This window comes from Cyprinodon variegatus, unplaced genomic scaffold, assembly GCF_000732505.1.
Source record: "Cyprinodon variegatus isolate N-32 unplaced genomic scaffold, C_variegatus-1.0 Scaffold106, whole genome shotgun sequence".
In the NCBI taxonomy this organism is placed as follows: domain Eukaryota; kingdom Metazoa; phylum Chordata; class Actinopteri; order Cyprinodontiformes; family Cyprinodontidae; genus Cyprinodon; species Cyprinodon variegatus.
This window is the reverse complement of record NW_015150559.1, coordinates 278,434-296,811: the sequence shown is the minus strand read 5'-3', so window position 1 is coordinate 296,811 and position 18,378 is coordinate 278,434. Positions and strand designations below refer to the sequence as shown.

At 37.1% G+C, this 18,378-nt stretch overlaps 1 protein-coding gene across 2 annotated transcripts in view; it reads right to left on the bottom strand.

The window, feature by feature from the left end:
• Positions 1 to 18,378, bottom strand: part of grid1 (glutamate receptor, ionotropic, delta 1) — a 344,889-nt gene that overhangs the window by 149,618 nt on the left and 176,893 nt on the right. The gene's annotated exons all lie outside the window — the stretch shown is intronic.

Genomic DNA, 18,378 nt, shown 5'->3' with positions numbered 1-18,378 from the left:
AACTGATTGTGTCTAGATATGGCATTTGAAAAAGTATTTTGTTTTCTATTGCACAAACCACATGCATGTAGATCTTTCTCTCCAGTGTTTCACCTGTTTCATGACCTTGAAAGCTTGCTTGTGTATTACCTCAGTTACTTCCTTGAATCGATCTGCATGCTAGTTGCAACCTTCTCTTCTGTTTGTTGGCAAACCCACTTTAAGTGTATTACCACCACCTAAAGCAAATCATGAAATCCTGCTTTCAAATGTGAGTGTTATAATCAGGTTTATTGTACTTGGTGCCACTGCAGTTTCAAATTTGTGTTTTGTTACATTGTGACTAAAGTGCAAATGCAATTAACTACTAAAAACTATTGAATATGTATTTGCTTTAGTACCATATGGAAATGCCACAAAAAAGCCAGATGTGCATTGCATATGGGCAAAAAACATGATTTAATGTGATTACTTGGAAAAAAACATTTTTTTTTCTCTCTTATACATGACAGTATCTTTCTGATTATGTAAAAAAGACAAATCATACAGTCATACATCAACACAAATTTCTGCAAAGGAGAATTTGGCAGGTTCTCAGAATGCAGGATTTAATTGATTAATTATCTAGGAAGTCTTATGATTGACAGTAGTACAATTGTAGCGGACGCAATATTTCTGATGCAATGGCTAAATTCATCAGTTGTCAATGATGACATATTCACACCAAAAACAGAATGTTCCCTGAAGCATCTGTTTACTTACATTCACCCACTCAAACTTCTTGTACTGGATCAGGACATGTTTTTTTTTTTTTCCTTTCACCAAAGTATCCTGTCTAAAATCCTTTTTAAATGTATACTTTATTGTATATAAGTTTGGTTTTAACTTTATAAACTAGACTTAATGTGAGATTCAATGTGTGATTTAGTCTGGCCCCAATGAATGAGACATCGGAAGATTGTTAATGAGAACAACCCGTTGTTTTTCAAACCATGTCTGTGCCTATTGAACAAAGCTCACCAATGACCAGTGAGCGCAACTAACTGTGACTTAGTAAGTGCGACATAAAGCTGGTGGGGGAGTGTAAACAAACAGCCTGTCAGTTAAATGGCGAATACATCCTCCTTAAAATTAATGTGCATAGAGCTTCTTCTTGCTCACGTTTAAACAAAAAAAAAAACCCTAGTCTAATCCTTGATGCCATAATGTTCAATAGTTGTTGACATCTTCCTTGTTGTGCTTTCTCCAGCGTCAAACAGCTTTGTCGTGACGCCCTTAAAACCCCGCCCACTTTGCGTCCAGAAATTCAAAACACATCTCTGCGTTGTGATTGGCCCGCCATTTCTAGGGCCTGGAGCATTGATTGAGGCTGGACCACTCGCAGGGAAAATTGATTTTGGCTGGTGGGGCTAGTTTGGTTTGGTTATCTGACTTATATAAACAAAAAAAAAATACATATATATATATATATATATATATATATATATATACACACACAAATATGACCTGCTAGTTATGTTTCTCGCAGTTATGGTTCTGTGAGAGTTTGAATGCAATATTTTCAGTTCCTGACCTATTAATCACCAAAGAAATTACTTTATCTACATCATAGCTATTAGAATAGATAATGCAGAAAAAAGGGAAAAGATTAAGTCTTTCACTAATTTAAATGCCAGGTTGTTTTTTTTATTATTATGGTCTATGCTGACACATTTATTTTATCACTGATTTGCTGCGTCTAATTCATGCTTTAGACTCATAGGTTCATGAAGAAAACACTGGCTAAATTTGGGAAATCCTAAACAAGATGATAATAAGGATTACATAACATGTAAATGCAATGAATCTTTAAATTTCAAATGAATTGACTTTCATCACAGATGATTTTCAGACACATGCACAATGTTGTGATGGGACTGAGGGCAGCTTGGATCTTCAAACAGCTCTCCCTCTAATGACAGTCTGTATTTGTGTATCTCATTTTGACATAGAGCTATTTTTTTTTCTCAGAATATACTTTTAGCATCTCTTAAGGGTGGCCAACTGAGAAAATATTAAAGTGAATAAGTAAAAACAAGTCAATGACCTGGAATAAAAACAAGGAAAAAAAACAACAAAAAAAACAAAGAGAGCAAATAAAAAAAAGAACAACCATAAATTGAAGTCTGAATGTATGATACGTTTACAGGCATAGACTACTGCACTCACTGATGTCATGATGTCACATTAGATAAAGCTAGCGATTACAATGTGAAGTTTGAATTCTACGTATATCTGAGATAAAGTTCTTGGAATTAAAATGGTTAACTGATGCTTGCTGTAAAAAAAGAAAAACTACTACGAATCAATTTTGATAGTTGCACCCTTTATGCTTTCATCTCAATGCTTCTGTAGCAGACAGTGGCTAAAGTGCATTTGCAGTTACTTTGGCTTCATTGACACCCCAGGCCCATTAGATCAACAATACCCCACTGATAAGTGGGATACTTTCTCCGCAGTCAGTGGCAAGATAATAATAGAGGAATTATGATTGTTAGACCCAAAGTGGACAAAGACTATTATTCATTCACTGCCAGGTATCTGACATCTAATGTAAGCATTTAAAAGCATTTTCTTTATGCACACCTCTAAAAAGACTCTCCCGTTTGACAAAGTATTCTAGAGTTATGTTTTCACTTATTGAAACTATACTTCAACCTACTTGCATATATCTGACATCAAAGGGCAGATGGGATTTCAAAAGAGGCTACAAGGAAAGAAGTCACTAAAAACTGGAGAGTTCATTGAAATTAGATATTTCCTTTTTAGCCGAACATGAAAAGGCAGTATTTCTTTTATCAATTTGTCAGTGGCTGGAGAATTTAACAAGCACCTTAATTTGAGAACATTTATTGCAGACATTTGTTTAAAACATTAACAGAGTTGTTGCGACTTTAAATTGCAGGAGCTTCTGAAATAATCCCCACTTTTTATAACAAGATGTGGTTCATTAAACAATATGAGTTAGACTAGTTGGTGAAAAGCTACATAAATAAAGCTGAGCTAAACTGACAGATGAGGAAAAGCTATGCAGGGACTCTAAGCTGAAAAGGTTTTAAAGCATGTTTTCCTATGAAATTTAAATGCCACCAGTGTCTTGCTCTCAGTTTACCAGTGTAACAGGAATGATAGGAACAAACCACTAAACAACAGCTGTAGTGAATATTTCATAAATTGGGGTTTTGCTGAGATTTCTCAGTCTAAATAAAGCTGTCTTAGGCCATGTTGACATTGATGGCAAATGCATAACAAATCTTTTTTTTTTTTGCATATACTCCTATCGGACTTTTTAAAGGCGGTAAGAATTGCTGAAATCTGATATTTTTACCTCCAATGAGATCTGGATTTTGCCCCATCCCCATGTGATTTTTAAAGTGTCTGTGGTTTTAACAGTATTGTCATATTAAATAGATAAATTCAAAGAAAATCTGATTTTTTTACAACCTACATGAACCCGATATCAAGGCACCTTGTGCATTTAAAATGGAGATGACTACTAGCGAGTGTTTGAGAGTAAGCTACTTTTCTAGTAGTTGAAGAAAACGCCTGAGCAACTCTTCTAATTTGCAAAGAAGAAATCTTCATAAAATAAAGAACATTATGGAAAGTCCCATGCATTCTCTTCATTAGACTGCTCAACAACAGAGCATCTTTAATTCAATGTATCTCCATATCCACTACAGGAGATTATTAAAGAAAACCATATAATATGAAGTACAACCACCACCAACTGGACTGGATCTGTAATGTATTTTTCTTAACATCCTAATGGTGATTAGGTTGAATTAAATACATTTTCTGCAGCCATTCAAAGCACTGGAATAGTGGACAGAAAGAAAACAATTTACTTAGGAATAATTTTAGATATTTTAATCTTTAATTTTAGTGGAAAAGGGGCTATTATGACAGATTTAGTGATACTATTTCACCTTTTTACTGCTTTTTGTCCAATCTATGTCCAACAGATGATCAAATTCTTAAGTTCAGTGTCTAAGGAAATCATGTCGAGTTGATCCTCGAGGGCCACCATCCTGCATGTTTTAGAGGTTTCTCTTCTTCAGCACTGCTGATTTCCATTGACAGCTTATCAGCAAGCTTTTGCTCAACTGGAGTCATGAGAATCAGGAAGTAATATCTTGTCAGAAAGTTAAATAATGAAAAATTATGGCATCATACCGTACACAAGTAATTAAAAAAAATTAGCCTGTAGTCTCTCTCTCCTTGTCACCAAGACCATCATGGAAGATGTCGTCTCTGATTATTCATAGACACAAATCATAGACACAAATCAGGAAAACATAACATTAATTGTATTACTATGCGCCTTTGCGTAGTACTTGACCATCAGCTAATCAACATCTATTTTGAACCACTGTCTAAGATGTCCAAAAAACAACAAACATTAAGCAGCTTCTTTGGCGTTCTGCCACCTATAAAGAAACGCCAAACTGGGCCGGAGCTGAAGAAAAGACTTTTTCAGAAAAATGTGCTTCAAGATTTGCCGCTCGCATCCAAACCTAGCAGACAAAACAGGAGCGTTCTATAAAGGCTCAAAGAATTTCAACCATCCTTTATTTGACAAGCATGAAAAGAGCAAGGAGAACATTAATGTGGTGCAAGCCATTGATAATAAACAAGCTAATCGAGAAGAAATGTCCATTGTGAAGAAAAGCGGCAAGCTCTTCGTAATATGTTTCTACTTGCGTTCCATAAAGCTAAACATGCTCAGCCCATGTCTTCCTTTTTCCGAGGATATTCCTTTACTGAAGCGGCTAGTAGTAAATGTTGGAGGTGCATATCATTCATGTGAAGGTGGCACACGGATCAGGCAGAGTATCGCTCACACCATCAGCGGGGAGTTAAGAGCCAAGTTGTAGTCTCCTGACTTTTGGGGGCTGCTTTTTAATGGATCTGAGGACATCACAAAAACTGAGCAGGAAATTGTTTACATTGCATTTGTGTCGAGCGACGGAGACTTTACCTTAGACTTTATCGGACTGTTTGAACTGGGTGCCAACAGAATCGCGCAGGCTATAACAGACGGAGTTGTGAGAATTTTCCAGGACACAGGCTTGGATAACTCGACAACAAAGTTGGTCATGGTGTGCACAGGGCTGCTGTCAATGTCAGTATGTACAATCAAGGGCATAGCTTTGATTTCCACTTTGATAGGGACACTATTGGTCCAAAGTTTCTTTAATGTCATTTGACCTATGCAAAAATATGCATGCTTTTTTATGCTTGACGTAAACATCAGGGTGCATTTCGTTCAAAGAGAAAAGCAGCATTTGTTGCTACATTTATACCAATTTTAAAAGCACTACACACACTAGATGTTGTTTATCAGATATATTCTATAAGATATAGAATTGTGCAAAGGTAAACAGATGAAACACACTCTTATTTTTTAAATGCTCTCTGTATCATGAAACATTGCAAAATAACACATTCAAGGAACGGCAACTACTTTAGTGGCATCATCTACAAAACACAACACTGAGAATGGGACAAAATTTATTCCAATATAAAATCACTTATAACAATTATTAAAAGAAAATATAACACCATCTTGTCTGTAATGTAATAATATCCAAAATGAACAGCCGGATTCAAGCATTTTTACCAAACACTAATGTTTGTACTAATTAACTTATGGACTGTGTGGACTTCTATGTAAGATAAAACCAATGTAAATAGTGTTCCTCTGTTATTGTCTTTATCCTATTTTTAAAAATAATTAGTCAAAGAAATAGCAACATTATGTTGAACCATAATTATGCTTTCTAAACAAAAATAGCAGATGTTTAGGCGCTATCTTGTGTTGTTATACTCTATAAATGAAATAACACCTGCTATTTGTCCCTGAACTGCCTCAAAGGGTCGTCATAAAATGAAAACAGTAATTGCAATGAAGTATTGTTAAAAGGGAAACCCTCACATTTTCTTTTTCAGTCGGCTGCGGCTAAGAATCAGCAATCAGCAGCTTTCACCTGTTTTAGTGTAGATAGAATTAAGCTTTCTTTCATAGGACTAGTTTAGTAGCCTAATATTAATTTAAGTAATTAGCGTGAATAAAATTCTTATTTAATGCTCCAAGCACGCACACACACGTACGGACTAGAAAACAGCCAATCAGGAAGAGAGAAGGCGGAACTTGAGGCAGAATAACCAATGAGAGTGGGTAGCACTCAGACGGAGTGGAGCTGTGAGAGAAACAGAATTGGCTGTGATCTCACAGTGGCTGTGTGTGATCCACCACGCTGAATGGTAAATTATAAAAATTTTATATAAACATGTTATTCAAATCGAATTATTGGTAGGGACAAATAGATTGGTCCAAAATTTTGGAAGGGACATGTCCCTATGGTCCCTATGCAAACCTACGCCCATGTGTACAATGGCATTGTGCCAAAGCTCAGGCAAGTTGCTGCAGTTGGAGAGTCCCTTGTGCACATTTTGTGCACCACGCACACAGTGGAGAATTGTGTAAAATCGACCGTTCCTTACTGTGAGACATTTAATTGCACTGTGGTTAGGATGCTGCAGTTTTACTTACAAAAAGGTGGTGCGAAAAAAAAAAATCTGCACCGAAGAAGCTGTGTGACGAAAATGGGACCTCGTTTGTGTAACTGGGTAAGTTTCATAATATCAGATGGTCTGCATGGAGATATGAAACACTTAAAAATATCAAGACTAACAAGAATGATGACAGTGACTTGCAGCAAATCTGCACACAGTGTTTCCAGTGCTTTCTGTCAAACATGCTTGACATTGGCAACATTTTTAAGACCACACCCATCAAATTGGTGACTGTTTTGGACCATTTTCATTGTATATTTGTTTTTATATTCATCTTGTGTCTTCCAGTTCATCTCAGTTATCACTTAACTTATCTGAATTTAAAGCGATTTAATATTGAAACATAGTTTGCTGTTCTTACTGTAGTCATTTTAAACAAATAAATCCTGGTCCACAAACAACCTTATACACATACTCACTTAAATTATCCCATTTCATGTTCACATTCATCAATTGCATCTTTAGATATTAAACATATTTTAAGTTTGAACAAAGAAATAAAATAATACATTATAGCAAACAATGGCTTCATTCGTAGTATAGGTCATCAAATCAGTGTCAGAATAGTCTTTCAAAGAGGCTGCCTGTAGTGCTTTTAAATGTCCAGCAGGTGTCAGTATTTGGTGACACAGTATCGGCACAGTATCAATAGTTTGCCAATGTGTCAAAATGCTTCATGACATCTCATGAACAAAAAAAAAAAACTTACTTTAAGTCAAAGTACCTAGTGTAATTGAAAACCCAAAGAGAAACCATCCATTATCTGACACACTTGTCCCAAGTGGGGTCGCGAGGGGTGCTGGTGCCTATCTCCAGCAGTCAATGGGCGAGAGGCGGTGTACACCCTGGACAGGTTGCCAGTCCATAGCAGGGTTGCAGTCAATCACTGTCTGAAATTTTAACTCAGTTGTTGGTCACTGCATGATTTTCGGTTTACTTATATAAATATGTGTATGATTTTTGTGATCTGCAACTAAAAGAAATGTTTTGTGATTTTAGATTAAGCTATGCATTGCTTTTAATAATCGGTTTTGCACTCTTTTTAATCTATTTTCTAAAGCATCATGCATTACATAGAGAAAAGCAATATGGATATTGAACAAAATGAGGTAGCTGGACCAATGTTTTCTTCAACATAGATAAAATACATATCCTTATCATCCTCCTTCCTTCAGTAAGTTACAATAATCTCTGCATCCTCTTTCTTTGGAGATGATAAAGATCTATTGCTCTTTCCTTGAAACAGCTCTTCTGCTGTCAGGCACCGATAAGAGTTAGGGAACATATTCAAGTCAATACTGTTGATAGTAAGACTGCCTATGACATCTCAACTGGAATACAGGTTTTCACTGTAGTAAATTTTACCCCCAGGACATCAGTAGAAGAGATTAACTTAGTCCAGCACATATAGATTTATATTCAAGGGCTGGATATGATGAAAGCTTTTCTTGCATGTCTGCTACTACACTTAAAATTAGAAGTGTCAAAATTGAAATTATGCTAACGGTCAGTTTCTTTTATCCAGAATGTAATCCTATTCGACTCATTGCAACCTGAGATACACAATAGTCTTAAATATTGTTATCATTGTGATGATGACTGTTTTTGAAACGGTCAATTCTGCTTTTGGTAAGGTCTGTTATTTTTGCTATGGTAACCAAAGTGACTGCAGTGCAATACATAACTTGTACTGATCAGGCTGTGCCAATACCAATTTTTGATTTTCTTTGATGCCTGACCTGCTTACTCCCTTCTAACATTGGTCTGCACCTTTTAGAACCCAAAGAGCACTTTTTCCCCTGACTTCAGTAAAAAGAAAAAAATACCTACTTTGCTAGTGAAGTGGCTGCATTCAACTCTACCAAGAAGCCTTGAGCTAAAAAAACACAGCTTTATCTGTTGCTGGTACTGCCCGTTGTTTTTAAGAGAGGAGGGGACTGCAATCTCCGCCTGTCAATCAACCAAAATAGCACTTGGCTCTGTCGGGGCCAGATCTCTTCTCTGAGGTGCTGTTCTGCCTGCTGCTGAGCCGGTTCTAATTCCTAAACTTTCAACCGAGCAGATGATATGCCCCTCTCTGAACCAATGCTGTGACAACCTGAATTTACCGTAAAGGATAAATAAGTGACAAAAGTTAAGATTCTACAAATCTGTGTGCTGGACTGAATTGGGGTTCTTCTTAGTAGTTGTGATGGATTGAGGGGTAGACACCAGATTGAGATCTTCCTGGTACTCCTACCTGAAGTACTAAACAAGACCTCATGTTCTTTCCAAAGCCATTGCAACAAAACAGTAAATAATTCCTTCAAATCTTTAAATAAAGGATATTTTTGACCGTGTGAGGATAATAATTAATCAAATACAGTGTTCGGTTATGTAATTGAGAGATGTGACAAATATTCAATTCACTTGTTCTTAATGTTAAAGCTATATCTTCCTGTGTGTTTATCTTTTCTCCCTTCTGCTTTTCACCCTTTTATTCTTCGCAAGTCAGTTAAAGTGGTTCAATTGTACACACAAGTCTGTTGGTCAGACATCTTGTTCAGGGCAGCTAGTTTATGACTCAAGGGAATATTCCCCCCCAAGAAAGATATAGGACCGGGTCACTGATAAGCATGAATGTCTACGTAGAAATCGACAAATACAACACCTGCCATTTTCAATGAGAACACTTTGAGCTCAGCTATAAGCTGTAATTTAAAAAGTGCCCGTGACTAGAGGCATGTCAAGGAAATGCAACTGACCTACTTATAATGACTGTTCTTTTTTTTTTTTTTTGTATGGCACTAGTGACAGTAGGCTGACAGGAATGGGGGTATGAGAGAGGGGGCGAGACATGCAGCAAAGGACCACAGATCGGATTCGAACCCGGGTCGGCTGCGTCAAGGACTTCAGGCCAATATATGCTTCTGACGCATACCCTCTACAACCATCAAATCTGTCTCTGTGCGCGACCACGCCCCCTGTGCAGAAGTTCTTCAACCAGTGTCACGCACCTCAAAAAACTCCTGACTACGCCTGGGATAGTCGCAAACACGCGCAGACCTCAAGTGGAAGTGCGCAGACAAAAAGCAGCTGTGATTGGTCCTTGGTATGCCTTTCCAGTCGTCTGCGTTGTCGTCCTTCTCGATTCAGTGCCAGGGCGCGCCATTTTTAAAAACCGAGGAACAACTATAATGGACAACTACAAGGTTAATCTGTCTTTTTGCCAACTCCAATAACACAACCTGTTTCTTTTCGATGTCTAGCATCTCTAGATCCATCTCCGTGACCGTGATATCTTGCAGACGGGCCATTGTTATTTTGGAGGAACACTCCCGGTGGCACCGCCGAAGTTCTCGAATAGGCCCCCCCTTGTGCTTTGGCGGGAAACGGCTGTGCGTCCCTAGAAATTCCAGACCAACGGTGCAGAAGGATACCAGCCAAACTGGTTCGCGACCAGACCTAAGCGACATTTGATGTGTGCGGTTGCAGAAGTACAGTATAATCTGCCCTGAAGGCCTCTGTACATGGGTCGTGCGCACTAACCACTGCGCCACCTGCATGCCCCTATTTATTATTAATTTATTAAATAAATCACTTTTGGCAGCCCCGACAGTTTTTAAACAAGCTTTGCATTTTGTGTTGTTTTGTCACCATCTATGGCGTGATTTTGGTGCTACCGAACTGAGCATGCAGTGAGAAAAATGTGCATCATTTAAACTTGCACACGCTCACTCAAAACCTATCTGCCGCATGCTCAACTCTGACAACGCGCTTTTGACCTCTTCTCTGCACGTTAAGCTTCATCTCTGCTCTCGCCTGACTCTACAGAATTAAGTGATGTAATTTTGTTTACAGCTGTGTTAGACGCTTCTTTACTGGGGTCATCCGCCATTCTCTTTGTTTACGTTTCTGACTGGATCGGTGGAATCACGTGATTACACCCAAGCTGCAGTGTCTTAAATGGGAAGGAAGTAACAGCCACCCTAACACAGGAAAAACATTATACAGAATTAAGTTTAGTTGTTTTACCAACATGGGAAAATTGTCCCTGGTTATACTGAATGATGGTGGCGGTAAAAATCCGTTTTATTGCCCAGCCCTATGTGCCCAGCCCTATGTGTCACAGTAACTATCTAACTGATAAATCCCATTCAGGACTGATGCCCTTTGACACCACACAGAACCATCCTCCACCTTTCTTGAATGACTGCACCAGCTAGTGAGGCTCCCCAGTCTGTTCTCCAAAAACAAAGCAAGTTGTTTTTGAAATATAATGTTGTAATATCGTTTAGGTATACCTTCACATGGAACAATATTTGTCCTTTACCAATCAACTCTTACAAAAAAAGTTGAAATAATTGTCCCAGGACTCAGCATTACGATCACCTTACGCTCAAAATTAGTTCTGCACACCAACAATAATCTCTAATTTAAAAAGTACAGTTTTGCTTAAATGTTTACATACCCTGCCTTTAAAAATCAGCTGCCAGTAAAGTAAATATAAACTGACAAAAGTATGAACAAATAAAATAGGTGAAAAATGGAAATTATGACATTGATTTTTGAATATGTACATACACACATACATACATATTATCAATAAAACAAGCCTGATGGAGCTCCTGAACTAAAATGTTGTTTAGCAACACTTTGAGGCAATCAGTAAATTTAGGTGTTTCCTGTAATGTTCACAAAATGTTTAGTAAGATTTCTGCACCTGTTGACATGAATGTTGCTTCACAGTTTATAATCAACGTGCATTAATATGTCTCGGACAGTTTTTTCTAGATTTTTTTTTTTTTATAGAAATTAAAATTCAATATCTTATTTTGCAAACTTCTACTTAAGTAATGTTTTCATTTATTATTACATTTCTTAGTTTTGTGTTTTTTACTAGTGTAAATTCATAATTGTCTTAAAAAAAATGGGTTTGTAAACTTTGGAGCACAATTGTGTTTCTTGATTAGTGTTAATAAATAGCTTTTAAAATATTTGGTATAACTTACAATTATGATTAAAATTCTCTTGCAAATCAGATATTAGAGTGAACACTTTGTAATTGTAATTTATTTTGATGGTGATATAGGACAAGTGAGTAAAGGGATACGTAGTTGATGAGACTTGTAAGTAATTTTTGTCCTGCACTTTGTTAAAAAAAAATGCAGACATTTCAAAAAAAGTCATAATATTTAATCTAGATGAAAGCTGGTTATCTGATTATGTAAAGCCAACATTTTTATAGAACAAATAAAGAACAGCCTTGGATAGGATAACTAATGCAACCACTGTTGTGTGGGTTTTTCTTCACTTAATTGTAGTAGGCGTTAATTAAATATGCTTTGACTGATCGAATAAGGTGCTGTCCTTATTTGAGCTTAGTGTGTAAGCTGTTGAGAATAAAGCCTTGTTTTGATAAGACAAGCATGTGTTTGGGTTTTGTGATAGCTGTTTTTATCAACTTAGACTGGCTTATCTTCTCAGATAATAATCAAGACCTATTCACATACGAAAAACATGAACTCAATGGAAAAAGGAGCCGTGTCAGTCTCTTTGTAATGTGTTGTTTCCTCTGATATAGTCACATTATATTAATAATTTTGTGATTTGTATTTTTTTTCCCATTGTTTACTTATATTACTTCCATCTCTCTTTGTCATCTGATTCATCTGTTCAGTTGCTCTCATATATCCCTGATTAGGCAATATCCTAAACATGCACTCAAAATATTGAATCTCCAGACTCTGGTTTTAAAGAGCAGGCTTTACTTAGTCTAAATAAAGACTAGATATCCTGAGTTAACTTATTTGAATTTTTTAATATTCAGGATATTCCGTTTAAGAACAGATGATATCAACAAGGTGAGTCAGCTTGGAGGGTGAGCACAAGCATATTAGGAAGCAGACAAATAACACAATCCACTGTGGCGACGAGAGGAAATAAGAAGCCTCAAAGTTTGGATTTATTAGGATTATCAAAACATATGTAACACGAGTAATTCTAGTAATGTCAGAGACCTATCAATATGTGAGCTGAATTTGATCAAAAAATTAAAATCTTATCCTCAATGCTATATTTATCTTAAAATAAATTAATAGTGTGTAAAATGCAATGTTAGACGCTTTTCTCATGCCAGGTCTCAGTAAGATCAATAAAGCATGCTACTGACCAGAGTTAGTTCACAGAGTGACTTTCTGCATTAAATTGACTTGGAATAACTGCAATTGGGTTTACTTAAACCAAAACTCCAGGATAAGCTTCTCACATATCCTTCTTTTTAAATCTGGACCCATTATCTCATTCAGTGGATGCACACTGTGGTTTAGTTGCACTATTTCAAATCCGCACAAACTAGACCAGTGGTTCCCAAACTGGGTAACATGTCCTTCTACAATTAGTGAGGAAGGGCATAGTACAAATAAACTGATGAAATAATATATATTTTTTCTTTTTTAAAATGTATTTACTGAGAGGAATGTTTAATACTATAAAAAAGATCATACTTTAAAGTATGTCTTTTTGTGATTTTTTGGAGATTGTAGCTTAATTTATTGCAATATTTGATTTTACTCTTGTTAACCGTTAAGTTTTGAACAAATATTAGAATATCTGGTAGCTCTACAGTTTACATGATTTATGTGCTAAAACCTAAGTTTTCACAAGGACCTAATGAGCATAAACTCTTCTTTCTATGAAACTTATGGCCAAATGGGAACTGTAATATCAGAGTTTAATATGAGCTTCATTGGATTGGGAGTCCACCACTACACCTTGAAGTAACTCTTTCAAGACCTTTCACACAAGCTCAGATGCTCCCTTTAAAATTTGGCTCAGTCGGTCCACAGCAGCTACTGTTCCTGCAGTTTTAGTGCACCACTAAGAGCTGCTACACAGAGAGCAGAGCTCTTTTTAATCACACGAGGTGCATAGACACTAGTAAAGGGATTGAATAAATTTCTGTGTTGTATTTTGGCGTTATGTTGAAAAATTAACAAACTTTATTATAAATGTAGTCCAGCCAGCCATAACTTTATTAACATCTTCTCAGTATGAAAAACTTTCCACCTAGACTTGCAAAACTTCCTGAAGTAGCAGTTAATACCTGTATATTTGCAACAGTGATACCTTACAACAGGGCCATACCCTGATGAATTGTTTCAGCTACAAATCAAGTGCAATACATATGTACAATTGATAATAAAATGGGGTGTTGGCCTAGTGGTAAGGGCATTGTGTTTGTTAATCCAGAGGTTCTGAGTTCAAGCCCCACTTCCACAGACTGCCACTCTGGCTCCCTGAGCAAAGACCCTTAACGCACAATGGCAGTCCACTGCTCCCCAAGGGGATGTATTAAATGCAGAGACATATTGCTCTGTACTGAAAGCTGGAAGTTTTCTTACAATATTCTACACAAGTATAGGTGTGAAGTGCTCATATTCATAATCTTTAATATTCAAATATGTCTCTACTTATATTCTTGTCTATTGTCTCCATTCTATATTGTTTTTATTTTACTTAATGTCTTGTTGACAATTCAATTATACTTTACAGAATTCAATCTTTATCTAATTAATTGTTATGTGACACTTCTTGCCCTGAGAAGAGAAGAAAACAGTTGTTGTTTTGCTTAAGTACTCTGTTTTCCTGTTCAACGACAATGTATGCCTAAAGCATACTGTCCCAATCTGCAACTCATAAAAATGGTTTTGGAGAAAAATATGTCACAAACTTCTTTTTTTTTTTTATTGCAAGACTGAGAAGAATTAAAATATCAAGTCTGGGCTTTGACTAGGCCAATAGCACAGTCATGGTCATTGAGATGCACATGTGTTGCTTAGTTTCTGGTAATTTAGGGCAATCTAATTTTAACAGATGGGCTCATACTTTATTCAAACATTCTGGAAAAAAGTCATGGTTATTTTGATGCATGCAATTTGTCTATGTCCTGTTATATACTAAAGGCAATGCCTCTTTATTGTTTGTTTAGTATTAATTATCTTTCTTCCACATTCTTCCAATGTTTTAATTCAAACTTTGACTATGAAAATAGCTGACACCAGTTGCAGAAACACAGGGAACATGACACAAGGTAATTATATTAATATAAATTAGACTATACTGTCATGCTGTATGATACATTCGATTGATGACAGACAAAGGTACTCAGTAATGTATTGACAAAACATATGAAGGGTGTTTAATGCATTTGATATGTAGTGAACTCAAGGAATTTTGGTTTCTGGCAGCATGATGCCCATCATGTCACCTTGGCATTTATCTACAGTATTCATTCTGAACTTTAAAATCCAGCTGCTTGTTCAATTTTTTTTTTCACATTTGAAAAGAGTTTGGTGCCTTAATGGACTTGATAATGGGGATCTGTCTTGTGACAGCCATTACTGGCCAGGTTTAATGTGCACTCTCAAGGTAGTATGTTGACATTTTCAGCTTGGCACAACCAAAGGTTTGGCTCGTCACGCTTACTGCTCCTATGTGCCCAGCCTTTCAAGGATAATGAGCTAATTTGTTTTTCAACAGGACAGCGCTAATGTTAAGAACAGAGCAGGTTTTTAGGGCAGAGCCTGTTCCTTTTCAATCAGAAAGCAGGACGCATTAGCTTTATGTGAAGGACAATGTTGTAAATTATATGCAGTCTTACAAATGCAGTCTTGAATTTGAGCTATTCCCCTCTTTTTAGATCATCAGTGATACTAATTAGATATTGCAAGCAACTTAATTGTGTAACAGTCTATAAGATCCAAGTTAGAAACTGTTGGCCTTAATAAACCATGGCTGATTTGATCTACAAAAATGATATCTTAAAATGGAACACTAATGATATCTTAATAGAGAATATGAATGCTGCCCATGAATGACTTTATCAAGACTTTATTCAGCATCAAAGAAGGTGGGCTAAATTAATGTAATAATCATCTTTGTTTGTATATTCCCTGTGTATGTGTAGGTAGAATTAATTGTGTATTTAGTGGGTTTTTGATACCTGGAGGTGAATAGTTATCTGTGGCTAGAATGGAAGATGGCCTGCAAAATACAACAACCAAGAATAGCAAAGTAAACCATAAAATGTCCCTTGACTAATGAGTGAAAGAGGGAGATGTAGGTCAGAGAGCTGCCAGCTGCACAGCAATACTATCATCCCATGCCGAACAGGCAACAGCTCTGTCCCACCTACCGGACGTGGGACACTGGGGAGGTACCCCTCATTGAATGCCAGAACAGCCAGAGCACACTCCAGCCTGCTTGGAGAGCCAGCCCTGAACCACACACCAGCCAAGTGTGGCAACCAAAAGGGCACAGCCCCCACCTGCCTTCTGTGACATGTTCATGCCACCATCCACCACTCCAGTGTGGCGCCTAAATGCCCGTTCTACCAAGGGAAAGAACATTCCCAGTAATGTATCAAACCATAGCATTCCCTTACTTTTTTTCTGTTTGAAAGTGACCCATTTTTACCCCTGTCTGAAAGACTGAGCCTGTACTAATGATCAAAAACAAGTGGTGCTGCTGATGCCTCATGAATATCCTTGGTTTAAATAGTGTTTTTGCAGACTTTTTTTATTAGTGGGTTCTTAGGTGTGAGTGTGAGTGTGCATGTTTGTTTGTTTTTTTTCTTCTGTGTTTTTCCAATACAGACTAGCGACTCTGAAAGTGTGGAACCATGCTTTATTTTCATGTTTCTTGTTAAATTAGGGCACCCAAAAAGAACACTCCGAAGGAAACACCAAGGTACAGTACAAGTAGTACATAAAAGACTGCAATAAAAAGCGACAATAGATTATAAGAGCAGCAACCAGCTGCTCAGCCATGATCCGGCTCTACCTGTCACTTTAAACAGCTTTTTTGCATGCTTTGACTTTCCACTGACAGAAGGTTTAAACATCTGCCTTAGCCAGAGGTGCAGCATCAGCCTCTTGTCTTGCAGCTGCACCAAGTGACCTCTACTTTAAGGAAGATAAACAGCAATATTGCTGCATGTCCAAACATGGTGTCAGGTCTGACCCCAAAGTGTCTTCTTTCCACTCTTCAAACACACCATCATTGCTATCCCTCAAAACAAACATGGTTGTAAAGGTTGCGGATGACAGCACTGTAGTGGGTCTCATACCTGTGTCTAACACTGACAAGACCCACTACGGAGAAGACGTCCATCATCTAATACGGTTGTTTTCCAGGAATGACTTCATCCTGAACACTAGTGAGACCAATGAGACCATAGTGGACTGTAGGGTTTAGAAGACTGAATATGCTTATCTACATAGGGATGTGGTGGAGTGAGTAGGCAGCATAAAATCCCTGGGCATTCACATATTTTCGGACCTCTTCTGTAGTGGGAACACCTCTAACCTGGTAAAAAAATATATTACAACAATGGCTGTTCTTTCTTAGGAAACTGAAAACTACCTGTCTCGTTTCCTAACTGCCACAAACCCTTACAGGGCCATGATTGGAAACATCTCGTACCTCAACATGACTGTAGTACAGTATTAGAGCTGCATGTCACAGGAGGGGAAAGACGGAGGTTTAATCTGAATACAACAAATTAAAGACCCTAGGTCTTGATCCTTCATCTTTAATTGGCCAACGCTAAAAACTGTTATTTTGAGTTTTTTACATTTAAAAGTGCTTCAAATTTGCATGTGTCAAACAGGGCACACATAGTGTTGTTGTTAATACCTGTGAGCACGCCGCTGACAGGGGAGACAACCGGGCTAGTTGTTCTGGGCCCAGGGTAGAGTGGCCCTGAATCAGCCCCCCACATCTTTTGCCACAAATATTTTTTTTTTGTTTTTAAGATGTCTGGAAGGAAACTGGAGCTTTATTCTTAAGTTTCATAAAATCTTTTTCAATTATTATATTCTTTCGATTATCCACTGCAGTATTGGGAAGTACCCCCACAAGCCATTCCTTCTAACTGGTTATGCCGCTGAAGCAGTTTCTCTGAAGTTTGTCAAGCTGCTATACATTAGGCTGGCTGCGCTGAAGGTGGAGACAGAAAAATACAGAACCTGAATCTTCCCCTCTGTAAACAGTGGGGCAGCTGCTCCATCACTTTAACATAAAGGGTACTCTCACCTGAAGAAGCCCACTCAAGCCGCAGGAACAGCTTTAGATTGAACAAAACTTTCGATCAACCTCACATGCAAAAGCCTGTGAATGCAGTCACAGATTCTAAGTTCTCTGAGTGCTCAACTTAATCATTTCTATCAAGGTTTTGTTCCCTATCTTTGTAAGAAAAATAGTAATTAAGACCAGACCAATGGGTATTGTTAAGAGGTTGAGAAGTTTTAAATTTGACTGACGTGGCCTGTCCACAGCTGCAATAACGTTGCGGTGGACCTGCTTAAATAGACAATCCTTCTGTACAGCCTTAACTGCTTGAAAAAGATTTTGACTACAACATTTTCTGGTCCAATTTAAATATGTCAGACAGTAAAAAAATCTATAAATGGGATCAAATGCGACTGCAGCAGGTATGGAAAACCAAATGTGCTACATATTTCATAAATTGAAATCTGGAAAGATCACCATTTATAAATATAAACATATAAATGTTACTTAAATAAATAAACATGTTTTTTTATCCTTATGAAAAAATAATTAAATATCTTATTTGATTAGCTATTAAATATGTTTCTCTTGCTTGCAGAGGCAGCTACTTAATAAATGTAACATTTTAGTCAAGACCTCATTCAAAGATTGATTAATGAAGACAATATATATATATATATATATATATATATATATATATATATATATATATATATATATATATATATA